At 43.0% G+C, this 26,428-nt stretch overlaps 1 long non-coding RNA gene across 1 annotated transcript in view; it reads right to left on the reverse strand.

Annotated features, from left to right (window-relative positions):
• Positions 1–26,428, reverse strand: part of LOC139109660 (uncharacterized) — a 149,097-nt gene that overhangs the window by 42,092 nt on the left and 80,577 nt on the right. The window contains exons 8-9 of the long non-coding RNA XR_011546868.1: positions 19,997–20,320; positions 19,859–19,902 (exon numbers count right to left, since the gene is read on the reverse strand). This is a non-coding gene — a long non-coding RNA (uncharacterized lncRNA). The remainder of the gene's footprint in view (positions 1–19,858; positions 19,903–19,996; positions 20,321–26,428) is intronic.

A 26,428-nucleotide genomic window follows, 5' to 3' on the forward strand; every position in this document is an offset into this window, starting at 1 on the left:
TCCATAACGTTCGTTGATTCGTTTCGTTAGTATCGGCGATCATGTCATAAAGTTCCATTGGGAATATAAAACGACCGACGAGCGCCGAATATCTGTTCTATTTCATTTTATTGCATGTGTTTTTTTTTTTTTACGCGATTACCAATTTATTTACCTCTAATTGTTGCAGTAGTCATTTTATAACATCGATAACAATGTTAACTATGTAACAATTGTGTCATAAATCTATATATTTTTACTTCGCGATATTGGAGACTGCGCTTGTTATATAAAAAATTAAAAAAAAAAAATTTAAAAAAAACGTTTAAATGCGATATTTCACAGTTATCGTACGTTTGTAGCTAAAACATTTTTGATAAGTTTATTCCCGTGATGATACATAATTTTTTCAAATTTGTTTTCTGTATTTTTATTGTTCTATATAAATTATTTGAATAATAAATATCACATTTCTTACACGTATCGCGTATAAATCATATTTATTCCTCGATTAAAACGTGAATCTCTACAGCACCTCTCGGAGGCTTATCGATTCACAATCTAGATATCTTTCCAATTTCACTTCTTCGATTTTCGCATTAATAATCTACAAGTAAAATAAACTGGAAATATAGTTTCGTCCTCATTTATTTACGTCACAATGCGTGTATTCGACTAGGTTCATCTTTAAATGTCACTATTAACGAAGAGTGGACTAAAAATTCGCCAGAGAATCCCTGATTAAAAGGAAACACGATAACGCTGGGACACCCTATACACAACGCTGTTTTCGCAACGATGAAGAAGACTGTAATCGGGGTTGATCGCATTAAACAAGACTATTCGGTTACGTGGAAATTTAGAAACTTTTACTCCTCTACGCCCGCCCTTCCCTCCCTTTCTCCTTCCCTCGGCCCGGCGTGTATCACGCTGATGCTTTGAAAATTATCGCTGGTTTATCCACGAGCGGCGGGAGCGAGGGTGGCCGCGGAACAGGCGCACTCACAGGACGTGGTGCAAATATGGATATAACCCAAATAAGCCGAAATGACATTTCGCGTACGAGACACTGGTGCGACATTAATTTACCAGCGTTGGCGGCACGCAGCGCGCGCAAAGCTCGTTTGATATTTCTTCCGATGCGGCAAGAATAATAATCCGCGGGAGGGTTGCATGCGCATCCACCGCGCTTCACCGCCGTAAACGTTGCGCGCGTGGCCTTTTCAGCCGAGAAGGGAAGAGAGGAGATGCGCGTACATCGCGCTCCTATAAATCGCGTTTCCATCTCGACGAGGAAGCTCATAAACTTAAAGCGCATGGGCTTTCATAAAATGTACTCAGATGTACTTTGCTCGAGATACATCCCGGCCAGATTGAGACGCGATTTACATACGCGCGAAGGGGGATGTTAGAATTTACAGACTCGACATAGAAGGGACCGTAAAACGTTATGCAAGCAGCTGCGGGAATTATTTTTTTCCTTTCTTTTTTTTTATCTTTTTTTATTAAAGATTTTATTTTCCAAAATTAATAAAGTTATATTGGAATGCGTTCTAAAATTTCTAATAAAAATCGGAAGTTGGAGAAAATTATTTCTTACATTTTTATACTTTCTCTTTTTTATTTTACTAGAACAAACGCTTCGCGTGCGCTGTTTTTTAAAAGGTCTCATTTCGTTCATGTCATTATAATTGGCTAATCTACGGTCGACGACGTGTATGTTCAAGGAACCCGATTAAAAACTACGAAAAAAAGACAAAGATTTTCTTGAGATAACTTTCCATATATTTTTGTCACATACTGTGTTAAATATATTTTAAAATATAATTTCGAAAAAGTCTAAAAAAATCGCTGTTCACTCTATAAATTTTCCCCGCAAAAAGAAAAAAAATGCACTCTGGAAATCGATTACGACTTGAACATTTAAATGAGAGTTAAGTTTGTAATTTACTTGTTACTTACTTAAAAAAATCCTCCTATTTACTTCTTCGCAACTCGACCGAGGGATATTCAAATCTAGGGAGATTTCCTGCTCGGAGATGGGCGTGTTCCGGAAACTCGATTCGCGAACGGGAAAAAGATTTTTCCCGATGTCTCTATCATGAATTTCTCATGGAACAGCGCGTCGAATATTTAGATATAGAGCGCGTCACCCTTTTCCGTGCCATTCAATTTGCTTATTGGACGTTCACAGCCGGCTCACGGTGCCATATGTAATACGCGCGCTAGTTAACTCGAATTTACAAGATCGCAGTTACGTTGCGGCAAGAAAATTTAACGTGAAAACTCGCCGACAAATTTTATATCGGCGTTAGCCATTGGCGCACCTGCGGCCTACTTTGGGACACATTTACATAAGGCCACAAGATTTGAAGAGCGACTTTCTTTTCCTTTTCCTTTTCCCTCAAAACACCTTCGAAGTACCGCGTAATATAAATATATGTGATAAATGCGTTACGGGGAAAATTACTTTATCACTCCTGCAAGACAGTTTGTTTTTTTCTTTTTTTTTTTTTTTACACGGTAAATGTGACATACGTGCATTCTGCGTAAAAGATTTATGTATTTTCATTCACTTGATATGCATAATGTGAAATATTGATGTATGATGTTTGAAATATGTCTGAGAAGATTGACATGTTCATTATTAATTTGTTTGTTTCAAATAATTTGAGATAAATGCATGTTATATTAATCGCGAAAGCAATGATTCACGTAAAACAGAAAGCTGTAGCTGCGTGCAAGAGATGGTTCAAATGAAAAAAGAAAACAAAGAATCGAATATATATTATATTCGACAGAGATTTACCCTCGAAGGATATATCGGAAAGTTCGCGTTCTCGATATTCTGTACGAGATATACGACGGTAAATTTTCTTGCAGAAGCAACCAATGGCGCGAGTAATAATTCGACCTGTAATAACATCGGTTTCCTTATTGACTAGTAAACTCAAAGGACTATAACTAAAATCAATATTTAAGGAGCTCTTTAAAATGATAACAGCGATTGATTTAACGACAGTCATATTTTCGACAAATTGTCGGATTCAATTTCCTACGCGGATAAAGAATAAATCATTGCTCGAAATAATATCCCCCTTTTAAAAAGAAAAAAAAAACCTAAAGAAGTGTCCTCTTCGGCAGAAGACGCTCGAGAAAGAATAAATTTTTATAAAGAAACGCCGTTACATTTCCTTTCAAGTTTTCCAATTTTCAGTGTTTTACGTAGAAAATAAATGTAGACGTAATGCGACGGAACGGGCATAATGTAATGCACAAAAATATTGGCTTTCTTGTTGATAGTCGCGAGCAGAATAGCACTATCGAATTTAAATGCCTTTAAGAATGTAGACGTAGTCCAGATGAGAAAACTCGTAATGCATCAACGAGTGACAGAGACTGTTGCCTGGTGCTTTTTTTTTCTTTTTTCAAAAATAAAATTTATTTGTATATTTCAGAATTTGCTGTCATATTTCTAATACGTTTATACAATGCGCAATAACTTACGTTCGTAATAAATTCAACTTTCGAATATTTTAAATTAATATTAATTTTGAATAAAAAGTAAAACTTTATTTAAGACGAGTCTTATCTTATCTTTAATCGCAATTACATTAAACTCGATAAATTTGACGCTTTCTAGTATTAACCAGGCGATCTCCAATTGTCGTCGGTGCATCGCAAGATTGTTCATTGACACACAATGCATGGGGAATCCGCTGAAGAATGTCTTAAACCCAATTCCACGGCAATTGCACGCTTCGCCTCGTGAATGCAGGGACTTTCACAAACACGCACGACGCGATTTACAGGCCCGCTCGATCCCTTTCGTCATCCCACCGACGAGACACGACACGACGGAGGGAGATGAGGGGGGGAAGGGCGGGGGGAAAAAGGAAGAAAGAGAAGCAGATAGATGCGGAGAAATGCAGTGAGCAAAATATGCCCGGCGCTGGGTTAGGGTCCCAATTATTACTCGGGGTCCTTAAACGCGCGCGTGGTCCTTAATATGGCGAGGGCGGCCTTAATAAGGGAGAGGGAGTTTCGACTCGACCGTACCCCGGCGTGTATACCGGGACAAAAGCCGGCGAGTGGCGCGGCGAACGGGCCCCCCCTACCCTTCCCCCGATATAGGAGGTCAAAAATGCGCTCAAAAAATTGCCGCCAATTTGAATTGCTAATAAGGACGGTGCGCGAGTCCTACCTCAGCCGGAGTTCGGCCTAACCGGTGCAAAACAATGGTCTCCGTGATGTAGCGGTATACTCTACGTCGGCACGAAACGAGCGTTCGCCGGTGACGAAGTCCATATAAGTGTTCTGTTTGGCTCCGCAGAAATGCAGTCCGAAGGGGAAATATAAATGGCCGTGGAGAGAGGAGAGGACGAGACACCGCTCCTCTCCGTCTCTCCTTCCCGCGACGAAGCGGAATGAAGCGAGAAGGGTGGAGGAGGGAGTTATCGCGGTTGAGAGAGACAGAGACGAAGAGGGCTGATCGTGAACTCACCCTAAATAATTAGTCACTGCCACGTCCGCCGGTGGGGAGAGGCCTAAAGAGACAAACGGAGAAAGAAAGAGGTGCGCCGCGGGTCGAAACAGAGGATCAGAGGATCCCTCGAGGAGGAGGAAGGGAAAATGTCAACCCCCGTTTTAGCAGCGACCTACTCGGTCGGGGAATCCGTAGCTTGAATGCGATCAAAGTGCACCGCCTTACAACGGGTAGCTCGCCCTTTCTTCCCCGCGGGGCTTCGGAATCCCGATTCGGCTTGAACTCTTGTTATTTAAGGACGAAGCGTAAAATTACGATCCCTTAAGAGGGGCTACTAACTTGAAAGTGGCCATACCTTCGACAAGTTCCTAAATTTCTTTGCATTTTCTTTAATCGATCTCTCTAAGTCTTCTTTTTATAACAATAATGATGAAAAAGTTATATCGCCTTTTATATTTATTTAAAGACACGTTGACACAAACGTAGATATTGCACTCTAGCTATTTATAACGAAATTAATTATAATAAAACTATTAAGAACCGATGAAATAAAAAGATTAAATAAAATACTAAAAGTTAATTTAAATTTTAATTCAATTTATTTTCAACTGATATCTATTTAGCGAGTAAAACGTGTTTAGACAAAATCGAGTTTTCATTTAACGCAATTTAAGAAAATAATTGTGTTAGTTTCGCGCATCAGAAACTCTCGTCCTTTTCCTACACGTATTATACAAGCGAGAAAAAGCGAATGGGAACGAATAGGTGTCTCTGGAGCACATATGGGCATTCTGGTGTCCTTGATAAGATATCCGTGAACCTAACCGCAGGCATGCGTCCACGACGGATAGCAATGGTAACCGGTAACCGGCGCGAACTGTGAACCGCATTCCAACGCTAAATACTACCAGCGCGATGCGAGCGCGGAATCCATCGCGAGGACATGCACTCCTAATCTAACTTCCTGTTAAACGTCATCTCGATTCCGCGTCTTCGATAAATAGCTCTACGTTCGCGACCGCTCTGATTTTCCGCGATAAGTAAACGCGTTCGCGACTTGAAATAATCCGGCACGTTGCACTTATAATTTACATATCTAAATTAAGCTCGTATCGCGGAATAAAAGTTGAACACGATAACGTCCTCGTTAAGACGGAACGAATAGAATTTAATCGCGCGATTTCTCGCGATCGTGGAATTTCGAGCCACAGCTGGTTCGCGGCTTCCGGATTGCACGCATCTTTTTCGATCGTCTGTTTTCCTTTGACCCTCTCTTACTATAACGAGAGATTGCTCGAACAATTATAGCGCTTTGTGGTTATCTACGACGTCGAGGGATGCGCGTTTTCTCTCCGTCTCTCTCTCCCTTCCCTCCCTATCTCTTATCGATCGATATATTGCAATATCGTCTCGATGACCGGTTACCTCCCTTTGAGCCTTCAACCACTTAGTTCTCCCGTTATCCATCCATTCCAACGTTCCGGCGTTAGAGATGTATGTACGGCACGCATCGTGCATATATGTGATTGTGTTCTGTGAATACGTGATTAAGATTTGTTCGATCGAACGTTCACGAACGAGGGATTTGATCGTTACTTAGCTGTCGCATGCATTTACGGTCTTCATCGGTGCATCAAATAACCGAGGGATATAGTCGGGCGCGCGTTCCGTCAAAGGTACAATTTTACGACTCGTTTGATTCTCCAATTCGCCGGCTATATCCGCCACGTAATCCAACACAACGTTTCCACGTTAAAAAAACGAATTGGCAAATAAACGCGAGAAAGAAAAATAATTCGAGTGAATTCAATTAACACAAGGAAATATTTTATATACGCGGGCTGCCTGGGAATTAAAAATGGATAAGGAGATTAAATGTAGCGGGACCTGCTAATTTTTGATGACAAAGTATATCTCTTCAATTTCTCTCGGCTATTTCCGCCACGTTTACGTTCTCCATGCCGCTCGCATGTATTTTGAAATTTTTTTTTTCTTTTTTACAATACTCCGACGGGCTCTCTCGCGGCTATTTAACCGAGACGATCGTCGACCTCGCGACTCATCCGAGCCGATACCGATTTCACGCGCGTACGACGAGGACCAGGTCTGGTCTGGATAACGACATAAACTATCTCCGGCCCAGTTGCCCGGCTTCGTTCATTTTCCCTCAATCACCCCTTTCGCCCCCCCCCTCACCTCCTTCTCTCCTCCGCGCTCCTCTCTCATTCTCTTTCTGCACTCTCCCGGCGAGCATCGCAATGCACCAGTTCGACAGTGATGGAGCTCGTAAGCACTCGGCTTCGTGGATGTTAAGCGGATAACAGTGTTGCGCGACGTAACGCGCGCATTTGAACCCGTTTCTTACGTCATTAAATATATTACAACGTTTAAGATAATATCGCCGCGCGGTATACTCGCACTGAAATACCAGAGGCGAACGGAGCCAAGGGCCCGGAGAGGGGAAGGGGAGGGGGAGGTTATTTGCATTTCGTTTTGGACAGCGATAATTATACCGGGCAAAGTGGTACCTCCGGCTTGATTATTCGATATAAAATACAATGTCGCGCCGCGGCGGTTATCGAAATAAGTATCACGCACACGTCGTTGAGATAATATATCGGCGAGGATACCGCGTGTGTACGCGAATTAACGTTGATCTCGCGTGAGAAACGAAAAAGGGTCGTTTTAATCTCGCCGATCGCGCGGTTCTTGCGTTTCTTTGGTTCCTGGCCCTGAATCGCGAGCGCCCTTCGAAGTTTCTCGCCGCTCCGGCGGATTCACCGTTTGCGGATTGAGTTGTCGAATTGCGAAAACCCCATAAAATCCACGCTCCTCGTCGCGAGCCGATTGACCGGGACGCAATTAAAAGGACGTGCACGAACGCAGATATTAATCGTTTGTTTTTAGCCGGGATGATCGCGCGTGTAAGTGCGGTTATACGTACGTCATATAATTACGACTTGAAATACGGCAGTCGGGGTGATAATCGAGATTCCGCTGGCGCTACGGAATATTCCTGGAAAGTTAATCTCAAGCGACAGTTCGCTATTGATAATATCGCCGTAGACGCGCGTCGGGCGTAACAGGTACGGCTAACGTGTCGTACATGCTTCAAGTGGCAGCTGCACGCGAGGAACGCCCGGCCGACACGCGCGCGAGTGCGTGCGGAGTGCGTGTATATTGCGTGGAAGAAAGAGATTCGTGCATTCGGTGGATAAAGAGAGATGTATCAGACTGGATTGCGGACGCGGGCGCGAGCAAGAGGAAATGATAGTTGTCGAGGACGTATCCGTTTAGAGTGATCTCCTTTCGCCCGCTTTGCGAGCGCAAGAACGCATTCGGAAATCGAATTTCGGTAGCATTCGCGGTGTTTCTTTCTCGAATTTGTGTTTAGAAAAAAAAAGAAAAAAGAAAAAAAAATAGATCGCACATATTTCTCAAAATTCGAAAAAAGGTGTAAAGAAAAATTGAAAATATCCGTGTATAAAACGATTCAAATTAAAACACGAGTTAAAGTAAGACGCTTATTTTAAATTTTACAAAAAAAAGTAACAGCATATAACAATATCCAGAGAAATTAGTACCGAGTCGAATATAAAATCATTTAAAACGAGCAACTTCAAGAATAAACTATCACCTCTCAATACAGAAATAAACCTCTGCATTATGTAAAATAATACTTTTTTCTTCTGAACGAAATATCTGAAATAACGTACAAGCTTTAAACAACTTCCATATGTATCCATTGTATTCCTGGCTTGTCGAGCAGCTGTATTCTTTTTAATCATTTAATTGAGAATCCAGTTCTCCGATATAAATATACGAGGAATAAATAAAATCGTGCAACGGTATTTGCATAATATATTTCGTAACTGTTATAAATAGAAAATTTAGTTATAAATAGGAAATTAAGAACCAAATTTTAGTATACGATCGTTTAAAAGTTTCAATTAAACATTAAAACTGCTCGCAATTTTTATCCTCGATTTTTTTCTCTTTATAGAAATACACGTGGAGTCTGCCTTGAATATGAAAGCGGAGCGGGACAACCGAGCCCTGAAGAGAGGATCGTCGAGTTTCATTGTGGCCATGGCGAAGGATCGTTAAGGATTTTAATCAAACGCTCGCGCTGGAGGTGGAACGTCTTCGTCCGCTACTAGGAAAGTTCTGGGCATAAGATACCGGACTCGGGGGCTCCCCCGGCACGCGGTCCTTGGATGGCAATCGCCACCGTAAAAGGACATTTGTCGCTTTATATGGTCGAATCGGCTACCAAATGCATCGCGCGCGAGTCGAGCCGTAGAAAAACAAAAGGAGTCCAGCGCGCGGCTCTCTCGCGACTCTCTCACGCAGAGCTGAGCCCAGATGGGACGCGATCGTTCGAAATAATGCCGTGCGTGTCAGGCCTTGGCCACCGATCGTAGCCGATACAGTTTCGGTGAATTTAATTTACCTAACTCTAACGTTAAAAGCCATATGTCTGTGTCGTAACACGAGAATGTAAGGTGTATATATTAATTGATATACAGAAAATATTAATAAATGAAAAAACATATAATCACGTGTGTCTCGTGGTCTTTGTTCTTTTTCACCTCTTCTCCCGTTAAGTAATAACAAAACCTTAAGTGCGCTTCGATAGATTACGAAGGCATTTAAGCTTCCGCAACTGTCAGATCTTTCCCTCCCCGAGTTGCATTCGCAATTACCCTCGTCGCGGATTCGTCGTCTTCATCGGCTTATCCTAATCGCGCTTCGCGAATACTTGCGAGGATCCACAAGGACGACTTCGAATGCATGGCATGGCAAGCGTGAAACATTTGACGCGCGCGCGAAACTTTCTACCTTTTTCGCGGCAAGAGGGAAACTCCGTTGAAAAGCGGTCGCTTCGACGAGAACTCCTTAGCAGCCTGCCTGGTTTTATACGCCTCGCGTACTTCGGCGACGACGGCGAAATATGCGTTCGTCGCACGGAATTGGGGAAATTGAATTCGCGAACTTCCACTTTCGGAGGAGTCGCGACGCAACACGTCGCCAGTCGCCCGTTCGATTGTGCCTCGCGATTTGTCACGGTCGAGTCCTCGGCAGAGACTTCGCCGGAAAGTAAAATTCAGCATAAAACACAGAAAAAAAGAAAAAAAAAAGAAAAAAACGTTATAGTGTATCGATGTTCTTCAAACTATTAAATTACAATTCTCAGCATTATAATAATAAAATCGTACCATTTAAAATTAATAATACGAGTGTTAATCGCCGATACGAAATAAACAATACGTTTAATAAAAAAAAAAAAAAAAAAAAAAGATTTGCTCGTACCTTATCCTTTTAGATAAATTCTATTTTAACCTTCTACACGTCTGTGGAAGAATAAGCATAGATTCAGTAGTCATTTATATTAGTGTACCTGCTCCAGTGACACTCGACCGAATTACGTCGTAATATTTCACTCGGTGTGTCGTAATGGACGGCGCTCGCGACGCGGTTGCAAACTCGGATAGAAGAGCTAAAGACGGATGCACGGTAATTTATTAGCCTTATCGCCGGCGGTAGACGCCGCGGAGATTTTTCATAGTTTTGCACGAAGGGAAAACAACACGCCGCGTGCGCGGACGACGGTGGGAGCCGTTTGCCTCCACGGGTTTCTTTTCGCCCCGCAAATTACAGGATCGCAGGCCCGCCCTCCGGGATTTCAATTTATTTCGCCGAGTCGTAGGAAAGTCTTCCCCGCACGGTCGCGGTTCCTATTGTCGGATTCGTGTGAAATCCCTCGGAACGTCGATACCGCGCGTCGCGCGGAAAATCCACAGACTGCAGTCAATCCTATTACGAGGGTTGAAGGGCGAGAGGCCAATCGTTGCTTCTTCGTGCCGTATGGATTGCGTTTTAGAGGATCGAAGGTTGAACGCGTCGCGAATAGATAAACGCGCGTTCGCGGAAAGACTGTGGATTTCATCGTCGATACGCGGCGAAGAGCGCCGCGGAGAGAAAATCGGCGCCCGCGATTCCATTCCGTTTCGTGACGCATACCGACGAGAGAACCGCTCGGAAGAAATAATCGTCCCCGAACTCTCGAAGGAGAAAACCGGAAACGCGTTTAATTTCGCGAGGGGGGGGAAGGTGAAGGAAGGATTTCCTCGCTAAATTTACCCAACGGCGACGGCCAGCATACAAATGCATCATTCGTTTTGGAGAAGATTGTTTTTTCCCGAAAATAGTCAACCGACTGTCTTTGCATTTGCAAAATAATACACGCTAGCGTGTCATTAGCGAAAGGCCTTCGCGTGGCTTTCAAAACAAAGAAAGTACGTAATTAACAAAATTAATACGGTTACAATCGTACAATATTGAAAAAATATATCGCGCAACAAAAATATGTGCGTAAAAAAAATTTTTTTAACCAATTATTCCACATTTAATAATTAATTTATCACAGTATATAATTTAAAACATTATTAAACTGCAAAAAAAATCCTGCAACTAATTATACAGCCTCGCAAAAGAAAAAAGTACTTTGTACTAGCGATCTGACGGACCCCGGTGACCTACACGCAGCAATTGGTTAATTAATCGAATTCTCCGGCGAGGGCTCGATACGCGAAAACCGCGTTGCGAAAAGTGTTCGATAGAACTGCAGACGCGAGCAATGTAAACGCGATACCGCGTTGTGCGCGATCAACGGCGGCTTCAATTGCGTACGTGGCTCGCGCACTCGGTACAGAGACCTACAGATGGCGGCAGTGAAGGTAGGAATAGTCCGAAAGTAGGTTACCAGTGCGTCAGCTGACGCTCTGGTGTCCTACTCTCAAGCTATCCGTTTCTCTCTCTAGTGCCGATGACCGCTGGCACCGGGCGACCTACGACAATTTTCTCGGCGGCGTACGGTGACTCGCGCGCGCGGTGTTAGACCATCGCGCTACCCAAAACAACTGACACGACCGTAGCTAGCGGATCTCGATACGCAACGAATATTCGTCACGCGGAGAGTATGCAAATATTTTTTTTATTACGATACATTGATACGCTTACTTAATTAATCGAGAAAATTTTTTATCTATTTCGAATAAGGATCGAGAAGAGAAGCGAGTGCGGAGAGTATTTTATGTGCAAAGAAAGATCTCACCTGATGTTTTGAGAAGAAGAAAAAAGACATACATCGACGGAGCAACATGTATCAAGCGGAAGTATTATTTTGTATTTTTATAAAATCGGTAGATAATACTCGCGAGGCATTGAAATAGTATTCAGAATAATATTTGTCGGAATAATTAGCATAAAATTCTTTTACAGCGTGTTGACTTGCTCAGAAGTGAGGAATGTACGCAAACAACAATGAATCGCTTGGTGGTCGGGCCAGCGACGAGAACGAATCCTTGTCACCGCATTCTTTAGGCAGGCCATTCGCGTTACGCGTTCGCATACCACGCGGCAAGCAAATCTCTTACTCTTTTCGCCAAAAAGTATGTAATTCCGTTTGATAATTATTGAATTAATAATTATTAAATGCAACTATATTTCATGCATATTAATTTAGTGCTGTATGTAATTGTCGTTAAATACGCTTTAGTACACATATTTAATGCATTTGAGGAGACTTTCGCCCTTTTATTTATTTGCGTAATGTATTTTCTCTTCCAGCGTTTCCACGGAACGCTATAAATCTATTAGTATAAGCCGATAAAGCGATTTTGCGTTGTATACCAGAGGTGTGAGAATGACGGAAGGAGAGCCGAATGAAACAAAAACAAAAAAAAAAGAAAAAAAAGAAGAAAAAAAGAAGAGCAGAGAGAAATACGACTGACAATATTGCAAGTCGATGAAGTCTAGTAACACAGTTGCAGAAGCCTAGCGTGTTGTCTGCGGAAAATGCTCGCTTTATATCGATGTGTGCGACGATACGAACGTTGGTGATTTATATCCTCGATTTGTAAAATTCGATTCAAACAAAAGCGAAACAGCCGCACAAATTATCCGCTCCCGCATTAAACTACAATCTTTTCTATAAATAATCGGCCGATAATGAGCAGTGACAAAATTACATAATAAATATATCGTGATCTGATTATACCCGAGAGTCTCGAAATCGGAAGATATATGTTCCAACGCTTGCATCGCGCGACATATAAAATCCGAAAGTGCGAGCGAGAGGTAGAGTCTCTGAAATGGTTTATCAAATATTCATCGACCGGTACACAAATTTTGCGCGCGCTCGCGTCTCATTAAAACGACTGAATCTTTCATCAAACGTTAATGCATCTCAGAAATATGAAATTAACAGCGAGCACTCAACCGCGTTTCCTGTCTCATTTCGTGTGTATGATGGATAGGCAAAAGTTACTTTGCCATGTCTTTTGGCAAACAACACCAGCTGATAAAAAATATACTTGGCGAAAGCCCAGATCTACCGAGCGTAAAACTCGGATCTTGCAATTACGAAATTATTCGATAGATCCAAGCTTTTCCACAAACGACAGCATTATCTACTTTATATTAAAAAAAAAAAAAAAAAAAAAAAAAAGAAGAAAAGAACTATTTATATAGATATATAAGATTTTCTCTCTTCTATTTTATTTCATTTACATGAAAGAATCGGACGACTATTTACATATTAATAACGTTCTTCTTAACTGTTTCATCTACGCGAACCCCTCGTCCTATCTCTCCCGGCAGTTTCCAACAATTAAGAGCGCGCTGTGGGACGCGTTTAAATTTATATGCGTTACCCCAGCGGAGTGTCTTTATCGGTTCGGCACTGATAAAATCTTACGCTCGCGTAAGAGAGAAAGAGACCGTGCGGGGGGGAAACAAAGAAATCGGTGATCGCTGCACGGGAATCGCCGTCGCGCCAAATTTCCGAAAGAGTCCACTCGTTATCTGGCCATTTTGCCCCGGGAGCCAAACTACGTTACAAAGATTCGTAGGAAAGCCGAAGTTTCCTAGCGAAACCCCTTTACCGCGTACCGTCGTCTACCGGCGTCGACGACGACGACGAAGAAACGACGACGGCAGGCGCTCGCGTAAAAAGTACAAAAAGAAAAAGTCCCACGGTATTCCTCCGGCCCGACAAATTCCGATATCAAGGAAGTTCCTCCAAATAATTTCCTCCTACAGCCGTGCCTCCGCCGATTCTCCCCCGGTCGCGACGTCGCTGCGGCGGCAAATAGCGAAACAAACTTCCACTCCTCTCGCGAATCCGGAGAGAGAAAGTTCATTCGAATCGTCCGATAAGAAGCCGAACCCATCGGATACGGAACCGAGGGACAAACGAGTTATCTTCCCCTTCGTACGCCGCCGCGTAAAAGCGATGAATCAGCTCCGCCGATGTGACTTTCTCCTTTTTTGCCGTTCGCTTCCAACCCCCGAATCCGCCCGGCGGAGACTCGCCGCTGCCCCGCGAGTCGAGCAGAGAAATTATTACCTAATGGAACGATTGTTATAAAAAGGCAAACGCGCCACGATGCTGGTAATAACTTGGAGAAATCGTAAAGAACATGTGAATGTTCGTAAAGTACGAGGAGTGTAATTTCAAATTCTTTTTTTTTTCTTTTTTAGGTTTAGAAAGAAGTTTGACTTACTCAAAAAATTTCTAACTATGTGCTGTCGTATATGTATAAGGATTTATTTTCTATTGCAATTATATGATTTTTTTTTCGTTGGCGCAAAACTTTTCGAGTCAATTTCAGTAAACTGCACGAAAGATGAATGTACGGGAAAGGGACTGAAGTGCTCGCGACGGAGATTATATCGCGCCGGTCGTATCAACGATCTACGTTTATTTACCAATACGCTGCGACCGAATATGTGAAGCGAATTAGGTTACTGCTCGCGTATTCATACGCAGTCGTATCGATTCCTTACGGGAATTTCGCTCCTGAGAACTATGAGAGAACGCAACGGGATCACGGACCGCTATCGAGGACGAAGCTCTTCTCTTATTTAGCGAATAGATACTCTCACGCCGAGTTTGCGGCACAGTTTAATTAAATTAGGTCTTAATGTTAATTCACCGCGCGCATCTTTGCGAAATTCACGCTCAGAGTAACATCAACGTAATATTGTTATATGTTGTCAAAATTGAAACTATCACGTCTTACCGTAGATATAATGGTATAAGATATTCTATTAAGTGATCTCTCATCTACAGTTTTCACGAGCGATTATTAAATAATCTCCGCTAAAGTTTAATGGGAACTATTATTATTTAGAAAATCCAGTAATTTCATCAGCATTAAATTATCATCTCGTGATACAATATACTTTCGTGTAAAAGCCTCAATAAAAATATTGTAATAAAATCGATTTTGATACCTTATTCGGTGATTCACGTGCGAATTAACAGACTCGAACGGCAAGTGCCTGTAACGAGATCGAGTGCAAGATGTTCTCTCGCCGCGGATAATTCAGCCGAGCAGCACGAAAAACTTCAGTCGTTACGAAAAGAGTCTTCAATCGACCTTGCGATAACGCGCGTGTCGTATTTTTCATTATTCTCGCCTCAAACGGAGCGACGATATTTCGTGCCGAGCGGACCGTGTCAAAGAGACGTCCTAGACGCGTCGACAAAGCACCAAGTTCTTCGTTTCAGCTTCGTGCCTGATAATATAACGAGAGTTTACTTTGTAAGGGCGGCACCGCGGCGGCTCGAAAGCAGCTTAAGGCATCTCATGAACGAAGTGCGCCAAGTGCGAGGAGAGACGAGTGGAGGTACCGACCGACGCAACCGACGCGTCTTATCACGAATAAAGGGGAACGCGGGTATTCAAACTTTCGGCGAGCACGTTGCTCTCAAACGTCACGGCGCCCCGGAAAAGACAAGTCGCACCGCGCGATGGCGAGATGACTCCTTTGTTCCCCAGTTACCGCTTTATAATTTCGTTTCAAGAGTCGCCCTTGCCGGCAGCCTCGATCGCGATTTCCAGCCGATGAATCACACCCCCCCTGCATCCGATCCGCGACCCTCCGTCGCCGACTTCGTACGATCGCGTCGAATCGAGGTCCATAACTCGTTTTATTACGCACGAAAAATTAAAACCGTCCGAATTAATTTGATCGCGACGCGTATCTTTCTCGCATTCTGTCAGGCGGTTATTTTTTTTTTTTTTTTTTTTTTTTTTATCGCGGATAGGAAAGCCGCGTGAATTTATCTGCTCCCTTCTTTTCGTTTAGTTTGCCCGTCGGTCCCGCGAAAATATTCAACCCGGTCGTGATACGCGCAATTTGTCATTTTGATATCCGGGCGCGTGTTACGCGAACGGTCGCGTAAATTTTCACCCGCCTCCGCCGCGACGAAAATTAACGCTTCGTAGCAATCGTAACTTCTGTTGAAGCGGCTTCTACGTTGGCGCTTGTTGTCGCGTTTGGACTTTATGGTTCTCGTGCAGGATATCCGGCAGAGCTCGCGAGTAATTTTCGCGATCGCGCAGCGTTGATATTTTTATAATTGGCTTCATCGTGCGCTTCGCGCACGGTAACAACTATTCCCGGCTCGCGCGTTTCTTTAAGTTCGCAATAAAATCAAACGAATAACACTTTTGGAAGATATATTTTTATGAAAAATATCGCGCTCTCGCTCCTCGGAGAGACATAAACGGATCACCTGAATTAACGGCCACGTTGGCTCCCACCGGATACCGGACGGTTCGCCGAAGACGTCATCGCGGTGGGCGACGTCGCGCCCGCGGCGGCGAGACAAAAGTAATTAAGCCCAGAGGAGTGCTCGATAATTTAACACATGTTACGGCGCTTGGAACGTAAGCCCACGCTTTTCTCCTTCTGCACTCGCGCGGATTCCGCCGGCGTCTTCCGCTTCGGCGCACGGACGGGAGCGACGGGGCGAGTAGCCGCGAATCCATAGAGGCCCCTTCTATGAACGGCGAAAACACCGCATAAAGGCATTATGCATACGACGTCACGTACGCGGAAATACGTTCGGTACGAGAATGTTGCCCGGGACGAAAATGCAAATTGGACGACGGCACGACGACGGCGGCACGAATGGAGCGGGGGTGATCCGGGAGTTTTGAGCCAGTCGTTAATTTTTTCCAACGGGAATGGCGGATGATGCAGCGAGTTTCGTGACCGGCCATTCTACCGCGCCGTTATTGCTGGATCGTAATTATTATCACCGCTGATGACTACGGTAACGGGACGGTCGACGGACAACAACGACGACGTCGGCGATGATGACAATGATGACGACAAAGATAAGGATAATGATGATTGGATATGATAAAGACGAGCAGAATAACGATCGCGGTGATTTTTAATCGGTATACAGCTGCTGCTTCTTATCCCTTTTACGCATCGTCTAATATATCTCTGTTATTATTCAACGCGGCGTTTCGATTCTATCTTGAATTAGTTAGTTTAGTTTCTAAATAGTTAAAAAAAATTTAATTTTTAATTAAAGGGAGAAAGAAACCTTTTTTTATAAAGTTTAATTATTTTACACACATTCGCACGTAACGTATGCACGTATACGGATATACATATATTATGAAGTCTTTAAAACTTGTATCTGGCAACAATCGCGCGTTGCACAAGTTTTTTTTTTTCTAATATATATATATATATAAAGTTTTTATCAATTTAACGCTAACCAAAATTGAAATTTTAATACAAAACGTAACGCAAACTTGAACCGTTTCACGTGGATAAAAAATTTTAACGTGTCAAAAATATTTTCTATTTTTATTAAACTAAAGCTGCTTGGTGGAAAAAGTTTTTAGCTTTGTACCGCTTGTAATCTTTGAGCGTGTAAATATTTTAAGGATATAATGTGCTCGAATGTACGTAATGTAGGGAAGAGGTTGGCAATTATACATTTCGCGTTTGCATTTAGAAAACAAATTACTTGAATAACGCCACGGATATAGTTGAATGCGTCGTTAAATTCTGGGAAATGAATATTTAAGCGCTCGGTACGCACAAATCGCTATTTGTCCAGTGACAATAAAGTCGATCGACGATATTATTGATAATGAGATAAGTTAAATTCGCAGTTGAATATCATTACCATCATTTGTCACGATTGAAGCAACGAATAAATTTTCCAATTTAAATTTATATAAATACGCATCGTCTGGCTGCACGGTATATAAACGCCGTACAACATACATCATCCGCTATCACGTAAAATCCAGACGTGTAAATAGTGCAACACGTCGGAAGATAAACAAATCCGTCAGACGTATTCATTTTTAACAGACGATTTCTCTCCTGATTTCGCTTGAACAACCGAGATAGGCTTAATTACGGTTAATAAAAACGCTGCATCGCGCGTTTAATGCCCGACGTGAAAATAAAAAATTGCTGACGACACGGAAAGCTCTCATCTGGCTCATTAGCCAAGAAAATTGCCAGCCACTGTTTCACAATTTTTTATATGAACTTAATGCAGTTCGGAATAAGACTTAATTTTTACAAGTTGCTGTATTGAAAGCTGACTCTCCGCTTGGGCGACGTAACTTCCGCGAATTAACTAATAAATTTTTGTAAAACGTGATAATCTCCTCAAGGTTTAAAGTTTAAAGAGTTGCGCGGGAAATATCTGTGGGTTATTTCGAATTGTCGTGTAACGCGTTTAGTTATGATCAAAATGGGGTAATTAGGCAAGAGAACGAGCGTTTCCTTGTAAGGTATAATCACGCGTAGGATGTAAGTGTACGTTCGTGTATGGCAGACTAAAGGTTGCAGCGGGCTTTACGGTCTCCCAGGATCGTGGCGGTAAATCGGCTAAACCACTTCGCTAAACTAATCAGGATTTAGTGTGCACGAACGACCACCTCGCTTGGCTGTCGGTGAGGACTCCTACCGAAAATCCGTGGCACGCGGCAAAGAAAGTCGCCCGGCCAGACCCCGCCGATGCAAAAACGACGAAATTCGGGTCCGCATGCAGACAGGGGCCGCCGCATACCGTGTCCGAAGAACCGTCGCTCAGCGCGGAGTAGACGGCCCTCGGAGGGACTTATTGCCGGCGTTACAAACCGAGGTATAATTGAGGATCGAGGAATTTTTGAGAATTCACGAAAAACGTAACGGAACACGCGCGGATGGGAAAAAGAGTTAACGCGAGAGAAGAAAATTAAATGCGCGCGCTTAATCGTGCAGGTCCCACCCGAATTCGATATAAATTGATCCGATAAATAATTAAAGAGTAATAATTAAATGTCACCAAGGGACTTAATATCGATTCGTAATTAACATTCAAATTATAATTGCGGCTGTTTAATGTTAAAATGCGGTGGCCGAATAGTAGCGAAGGTATTCATTGCGTGTTGTTTATTACATGCATATGTGCGGCGTCATCATATATTATTTCGGAGCCTGATTTCGACAGTTGCATTGATAATTCAGCACTGTGTAATTCCCATTGACAATAATGCCGAACGTGAGGCACTTTCGCCGAACCCGTCATAGAAAATAATATAAACCCGAAGCCTGCTTGTCTAGCTCCATATTATGCATAATCTAATATTATAACCTACACACACATATACACACGCAACCTACATCCTGTAATTTGATTTGCAAGGCGCATCGCAAATTCTGGGTAACACATTTTGCGCACAGACTCCAAAGAGACAGAAATTGCGTTTTCTTGGGAACAAAATTTTACTTCAAACCCACAGTTCGGGTCAAAGGGTTGATATCAAAATTTACACAAATTGAAATGTACATTCTCTTTTTATTATAATTTTGTTTTTCCCTATAAATAAGCTAACTCTGTGCCGTCTCTTTTAAATTATTTCTTTTTTTTTATTATCTCTATCTATAATAATTACTCGAAAAGACGTGCTACTCAAACGGACGACTCGAAGATATTTTATATATTAGAACTCGAATTTTCACGCATTCGGCACGTTAGGAATCAATCTTATGTCTTAGATCGACATTTTTGACATTGCGGCCGTCACGTTCCGAGCGATCTCGCATCAGCTCGCGACGCTCGAAACATCTTAGGTAATAACCGGCCCATAACACTGGCTATGGTATTCTGAAACCTCGATCAGACGCGACGGGTTCTCTTGGTTCGCGCCCACCACGATTTGAAACTTGCACTGTCGAAGCTTGAAGACACGCTAGGACCGTCGAACGGCGCGAGTTCTCCCTTAGGATAACGCTATTTCGGGAATTCGGACATTGCAAGCGGAATTTACAAGACGTTAGAGAGGTACCAAACATACGAACTTTTAATCTACCAACTTCCTACCGAAATCTAAAATCGATCCTTTCCCCTCGAAAATTTCACACTTTATTACTTTTCGATAAACTAACGCTAATTTCACGATTTGCCTAAATTTTCCTCAAATCTTTATTATTACTAGAAGAAATCATGAGCGCGCTATTTTTTTAAAGATCCCAATTACAAATAATGGAAAAAAAAATCATGCAACTCACCAATCTGCATGAGCCTCAGCGGAGTTGTAAAATTCAGCCGGTGACTGTAACATAAAAAAGAAAATATTAATATAGACATATCAATTAATTAATAATATTAATAAAAAAAAAGATTTTATTTAAAAAATGTATACTTACTTAAAAGTTGCTCCGCCGATGCAAGATGCCCGTCCCGGGCCTGCTCCTCCTCTCAGATGGGACGTGTCGAGTCATCCTTCCGCGCACAAGTTACTCGCGAACACCCCGACCGTGATTTTATAATCGCGAAAATTATACAATGATCACTGACGCGCGTTCCATGTTCGGTACTCGCGTTTATAAGAAAATCGTATATCGAAAAATTCCGCCCGAATATTTTACGAAACTCCCGGAACGACCGACGAACCAACTGCGGTTCGTATAATTATTTAATCGGCGGTGACGACACTTTAGTTGAACAGTAGTGAATGCAGCTGCGTCGATCTGTAACAAAAAAAAATATATATAATTTAATAAACGACAACAATATAATCGATTAATTAGCTTCTGAAATAAAAGATTAGTTCGGAGAGATAAACGCGTAAGGATAACTTACTTTAAGGAAAGGAGACGTAATCGTACGTACTCTCCTCACACGGAAAATAGGGAGGAGAAGATATAGTTCTCGTGCCTGGGCGATTTGCGTTAAACGCAAGTACGTATTAATTTCGGCACGTGGCTGCTGTGTAACACGTAGGTGTGCTTCGCGCGACCGCTGGAGAAGGACAAAGCGAGAGCGGGAGTAGTGGGAGAATATACCTAGCGCGCGGCACGTAGGCTCGCGCTCGCTCTCGCCCCGTACCTCCCCCCCGCCCCCCTTTCCCCCGCAGCTATCTATTTGTTACTCTCGTTCGAATTAATTGTAATATTTAATTAGTATGTTCAGACAAAGACGGTACTTCCAGCAGGTCGTCCTCGAAAATCGCGAAGACCGTCTTTGCCTGGACATATTAATTAAATATTAAAATTAAATCAAACCTCAAAATCGAACCTCTTTTACTTCTACAATTTTTTTTTTTCTTTTACTTTTTTATTCGGAGTTAATGGGCTACGTAGAAGGAATATATATGTTACGACGTGAGATACTTTGTAAGTTATTTTGTGTTTTGCGTGAGCAAACTTCTATTAGAAAGGGTCACGCGGCGAATGCACGCACTTGAAAAGTTTAGACGGCGGATGACGCGTAGCGAAGTTACTATATAGCAAATAAAACTTCGACTCGATCTTCTCAGCCACTTTCTTCCCATATGACTCGCGTCACTCCAGCTCGCCGGGGTAAACTTTGTTAATGTAAGTTTGTTTGCGCTGCAAGGCAATTTGTATGCTTAACCTCTCGCTTCGCAGAGTCTCGTCGGAATTACACCTTACGATTGTTGTACGCAAGTTTGTTATCGAAGTTTGTTAAGTTCCGACGAGCTGGTGTGTGCCCGCGATAATAAAAGAAAACACTGTCGTTGCGTTTGCCTAAAATTGATAAATATCCACCGTAACAGTCGATTACGAAGCAATTTCCAGCTTGAACAATTTTGGGAATAAAAAAAAAAAAAAATTCGACAGAAAGAAAGGCCGCGAGAAGTTTGGTTTGGTAATATTTTTCGAATTAATTTTTGATCCACGTTGCGCGGTCGCAAATAAAAATTATTTTTATCACAAATTTTTATCCGACTTTTAACAAAAGGCCGTCGTATCAAAGAAACCACTGGCTCACTAATCAGGTTACCGCCAAAGTCATTAACGTATGAAACTAGGGCCCAGTCGTACAATATGCAACGTCGAGGGAAGAAGAAACGCGGCGAGGAAATGCAGAAGGCAGGGGGCAAAGGGAGCCGGAAAAGGGTGTTCCGCGTGGACGATAAACTAGAAACGCGGCAGGAAGACGGAGCTGACTTTACAGCTCTGACGTACGACCTTCCTGGCTGCTGCTCACCGGGTACAAAGCCGTCGTCGTCGTCGTCGGCCCACCTTACTTCCACGGATAAGTTAAGCAATGCCCAACCCCATTTCGCGTCTTGCCTCCCCGTGCCCCACCATCGGCGGCGACGCGTCCTTTAGATACCGAGGAAGAGGACACTTTTCCGGAAGACCGGTGTCTCACATTGTGCCTCTGCGCGGCCATATAAATACCGTATAAACTCCGCACGGCAATCCGCCGCGGATTCATTATCGATAACGAAGCCATATGCATCCCCGTAAGCAATCAGCCGACTCCTCTTTTTCATTTTTCGCGTCGTCGACGAGTAATTGTTTCCATTATTATCAGTAAAAGAGCATTAATATTATTCGTTTTCCATTCAGATTCCTGCGGAGAGAACGGCACGCGGAGGCGGAGAGAAGAGGTATACCGCGTGATTGCAGATTAATTAAACCTCACGGTTCGATAACAGCGGAACAAAGTGAACAATCGGAAGAACAGTATCGCATCTGCTCCTCGGTAATAATATATATATATATATATATATATATATATATATATATATATGCGCGGCGCAGCTCGTTCATCAGCCGACAAACACGTCTATTGGTTTCTGCAAGTCGTTGCACATTCGTTAGCCCGGTTATTAAGCCGCCGCTATAAAGGACGTATTGCGCGCGCGACAAATCAGCGCCCTTCGTCTTCACCCGTTACCTCGCCCCGGCTCCTTCTCGCTCCTTAACATTCTCTTCTACCACCGCGTCCCAGAAACGCGGAGGCTCCCCCTCTCTTTTCGAGCAGCTCCGTAGGAAACCATGATTAAAACGGTGTTAAGCCGCAGCGAGGCTGTCGGCTGCAAGCTCGCCGAGATAATGACTCCGAGGTCGGTAGATTCCTTTCGGATGGGTCGCGAGGGATAGAGAGATAGCAAGATCTTAAGACTGATTGAAACGAGTAGCGACTACAAGGAGGATTTTAAAGCAATTAAAATATTTTTTATAGCGCGACCTGTTACGCTTTTAATCGATCGATTTTATTTTAACACACGTGCTTCGTAAACGCGTAAAGTACCTACCACCAGCGTAAGATAAAAATGTTAACGCTTAGAGCGCTCGTGTACCGATAGCCGACGCGATAGGAAGAAAAGGATATGCAGAGGTTGCGGTAAATGAATGAGGTAAGAATGACGTTGAGTTACGTTGAGAAATTATTACGCGACGGAGTCGGATGCATATCGTAAAAGGAAGGAATCGTAAAAGGTGGAGGCATATTGGCCGTTCATGTGAGTCGGAACGAACGATTTGAGGGAATTGAATGGATCCTGGGCGAGTTCACGGGCCGCACGCGACGATTAATCTTTGTCCCGAAGCTTCCGGTCGCTTTGAATACCGCTAACCGTAGGACGTCTCGTCAGGCAGCGCGCCGTCATCTTTCGACGGAAATGATGTTCGTAGCGATATATTTGTAAAATATTAATTGCAGCTTCTCGTGCAGCTAGTCGAGCCGGCAAGGTGGCAGGTGGGAAAGGGAAAAGGCCACGGATAATTCCTCGCGAACAAATTGCGCATTCCTCGCCAACGTCTCTGTCGCGCAAACGATCCGTAGACGTAACTGGCATGCGACGAATGTCGCTAATCTCGAAAATTAGTCTTGTAGAAATAATCGCGCGCGATGACTATTTTATATTACGCGAAAGTTTCTGGCAGAATAAAAATAAAATATAGAAAAAGAAAAGAAAGAAAAAAAAAAGGAAAATAATTTTTATTAAAATCCATCCAAGAGACCAATTAAAATTTCCGAATAATCGCTAAACAAGATTGACCCCGTAAACCACTAAAAGATCAGAAAAAGATTAAAGCGACTAACGATCGGATTGCGCCCAAAATACCGCGAGTAGCGTCCCAACTATTTTCGTATTATCGGCGTAATTAATATAATTTCTCGCGCAATTAGACGACGTTGCTGGAAAGCGAGCGGCCTCCATGTATTTCCTATCCCATCTAGTCCGTTCTGTCTAATACAGAAACGGATCAGCGAAAGCGAGGGATCGATGAGAAGAGAAATGATGCGGCGGGGGAAGAGTTATCAACGCGCTCTTAGAAAGGGAAGAAATCGCCGGGGCGGTCAACTTTGTAATAGTGTTTCCCGACCACGACATTCCCGAAATGTTCCGGCTCCCGAAAGCCCCGCGGGGCCCCGTGTGCATTGGAACGTCGAAGCCTCTTGTTTCGCCGGGGACCCTGTTTCTTCTCCTCCTCCCTCCCACCCCCCTTACCCCCTATCATCCCAACTGGTATTTAATTTAAAAACACGGAAGGAGGCGGCGTCACGTTCCCGCCGAGGTATTTTAGTGCGCGCCCCGACGACGTTGCCCGCCGCCGCCAGGTGATCATCCGCAACTGCAATTTAACGCACACCGACGCTTGATGGAGAAGCGAACGGCATATGCATTAACGTTTAAAGTGCGGCCTCGCGCAAATAGCGTTTACCGATGAAAAATGTCGTCTACCAACGTCGACCGCGCGCCGCGCCCAGCGACACGATATCCCTCGGACGTCAGCGCGATGAAAATGTTGTATTGAGATAAATGGGGAAAATTCTATCTTCATCACTTTCGCGAGAAGATTAATTCAACGCCTAGTCAGAAAACGCCTCTGACGCACACGACAGATTATTCTTTTTCGCGGAAAACAAAGAGCTACGCGTTAGAGAACAGTTGAGATTGTAGTACAGAGTATTGTTAATAAACAATGTTAAAAACTATCGAGATCGATTTGATTCAAATTATTTTTCCTTTTATTTTCTTCTATTGATTTAATGAGTTTGTTCGAAAATTCACCACAATGTAAAAATACGATTAAAAAAAAAATTAAGATTATCTAATGTAAAGATCGAAAATACGGATATTTTATTTCAATACTGCGGAGGAGAAAGAGAATTGTAAAAAAAAAGAAGAAAAAAAAATCGTAAATTGCGAGATTTTATTTTCTAAAGTATCTTCATAACAAAGTTCAGCCAAAATGTTTAATCGAGTGAGTTGCGCCGCGTCAAAAAGGTCTAAGCTTCCTACATCCTCAAAAAAAACCTTTAATCCTGGCGCTAACTCGCAACCGTTTTTCTCCCTCACGAAGCGAAACTTTCGGCTCTACTAATAAACTTCGGCCACAGCCACCGTGAGCTCTCACGGTAGATCGGCAACATAATCACTTAAATAAGCTGTATCCAATGGCGACAACAATCTGATATTTCAACGTCTTTCTTACGACAGTCCTTAATAATCTGAGTAACCGTATACGCGAACGCATTAATATTTCATACCGCGAACTTGCGTGTTCTTCGCCAAGTACAAATATTTAGATTATAACGTTGCTCCAGATACATAATTTAATAAATTTGGGACGATTATTTCGGAAAATACTCAAATTAAAAAAAAAAAAAAAAAGAAACACGATACGTTTGAGTAAAAATAATTATTCTATCAACGTTGCATTATTTACGAATAACTCGATGTTTACTTGAAATCCAATCGGTAACATAACAGCCTTGTGAAATTTGCACCGTTCTCAGATTAGCTTAGGAATAGACGCTCGCGATTGTAACACCAATTCCGTTCCCTCTGAATATCTTGTGTATCGCACGCGCTCGAGCTAGGGCTCACATAAGGTAAGGTAATTCCAGATCGCGGCTTATCCTATGGCACGATGTAATTTTGCAAGGAATCGAATTACCTAAGGTGATATCGCGGCTACGGGTTGATTGCGTAAACGACGCATCATAGTGACATCCGTGTCAAGCTTCGTTCAAATTAAATATAATAAAGCCATATATCAAATAAAAAAAACTGCTTGCGTGAACAATAAAATTGCTAGTAAAAATAAAAACAGGAAAAAAAAAGAAATTAAATCTGTATATCGCTATCGAACTTTAGATTCGCCCGAAGATAAATGATTTATCACGTTGTTGCGTTGTTTAAGGGCGCGGTTCACGAGCTCGCTCGTCAAAGCGGCCCTCTTTTCTTTGAAATAACAGCGGTATCGCGAACGTACTGATTCACAGCCAAAATGGTCAAAGTCGCAAGCAAGGACCACTCGGTTGGTTCGTGCGGGGGAATAATTCAGGGACCCGACCGGCTGACCGGCGGTATTATTTCAACGTCACGAGCCACGTAGCGGCGTTGTTTTCGTAACCGTCAAACGCGCACCGCCGCGTTGGACACGGAGCATGGTAATTGCATGCAAATTACGGGAAACCCATCCGGTAATTGTATGCATGGATATTAAAATTAATATTAAAACACGATGAATTAAATACAATGTTGTGCGCGCGCCGTGCGCGCCGCGTGCCGGGCCGCCGTGTCCGCGAATGCGAATTCGAATATTAATGACTTTACGATTATGGCCAGAGCCATTGTTACGCCGCCAATTATTGAGCAATTCGAATGGCCGCGTTACTCGTTACGGCGCAAGACTCGCGCCCGGTTGCGCGACGTGAGAAACAATGCGAAACAACGCGTATTAACGCGACACGATGCGGTAAAGTAATGCGTCGATTCGCTTTGTCGCATAACGCGATGCGTAATTAGTATATTGATACAGCGTATATGAAGCCGGAATAAATTGACAGCTTTTTGATACGGAGAA

The sequence above is a fragment of the Cardiocondyla obscurior genome, linkage group LG18, assembly GCF_019399895.1.
Source record: "Cardiocondyla obscurior isolate alpha-2009 linkage group LG18, Cobs3.1, whole genome shotgun sequence".
Taxonomy (NCBI): domain Eukaryota; kingdom Metazoa; phylum Arthropoda; class Insecta; order Hymenoptera; family Formicidae; genus Cardiocondyla; species Cardiocondyla obscurior.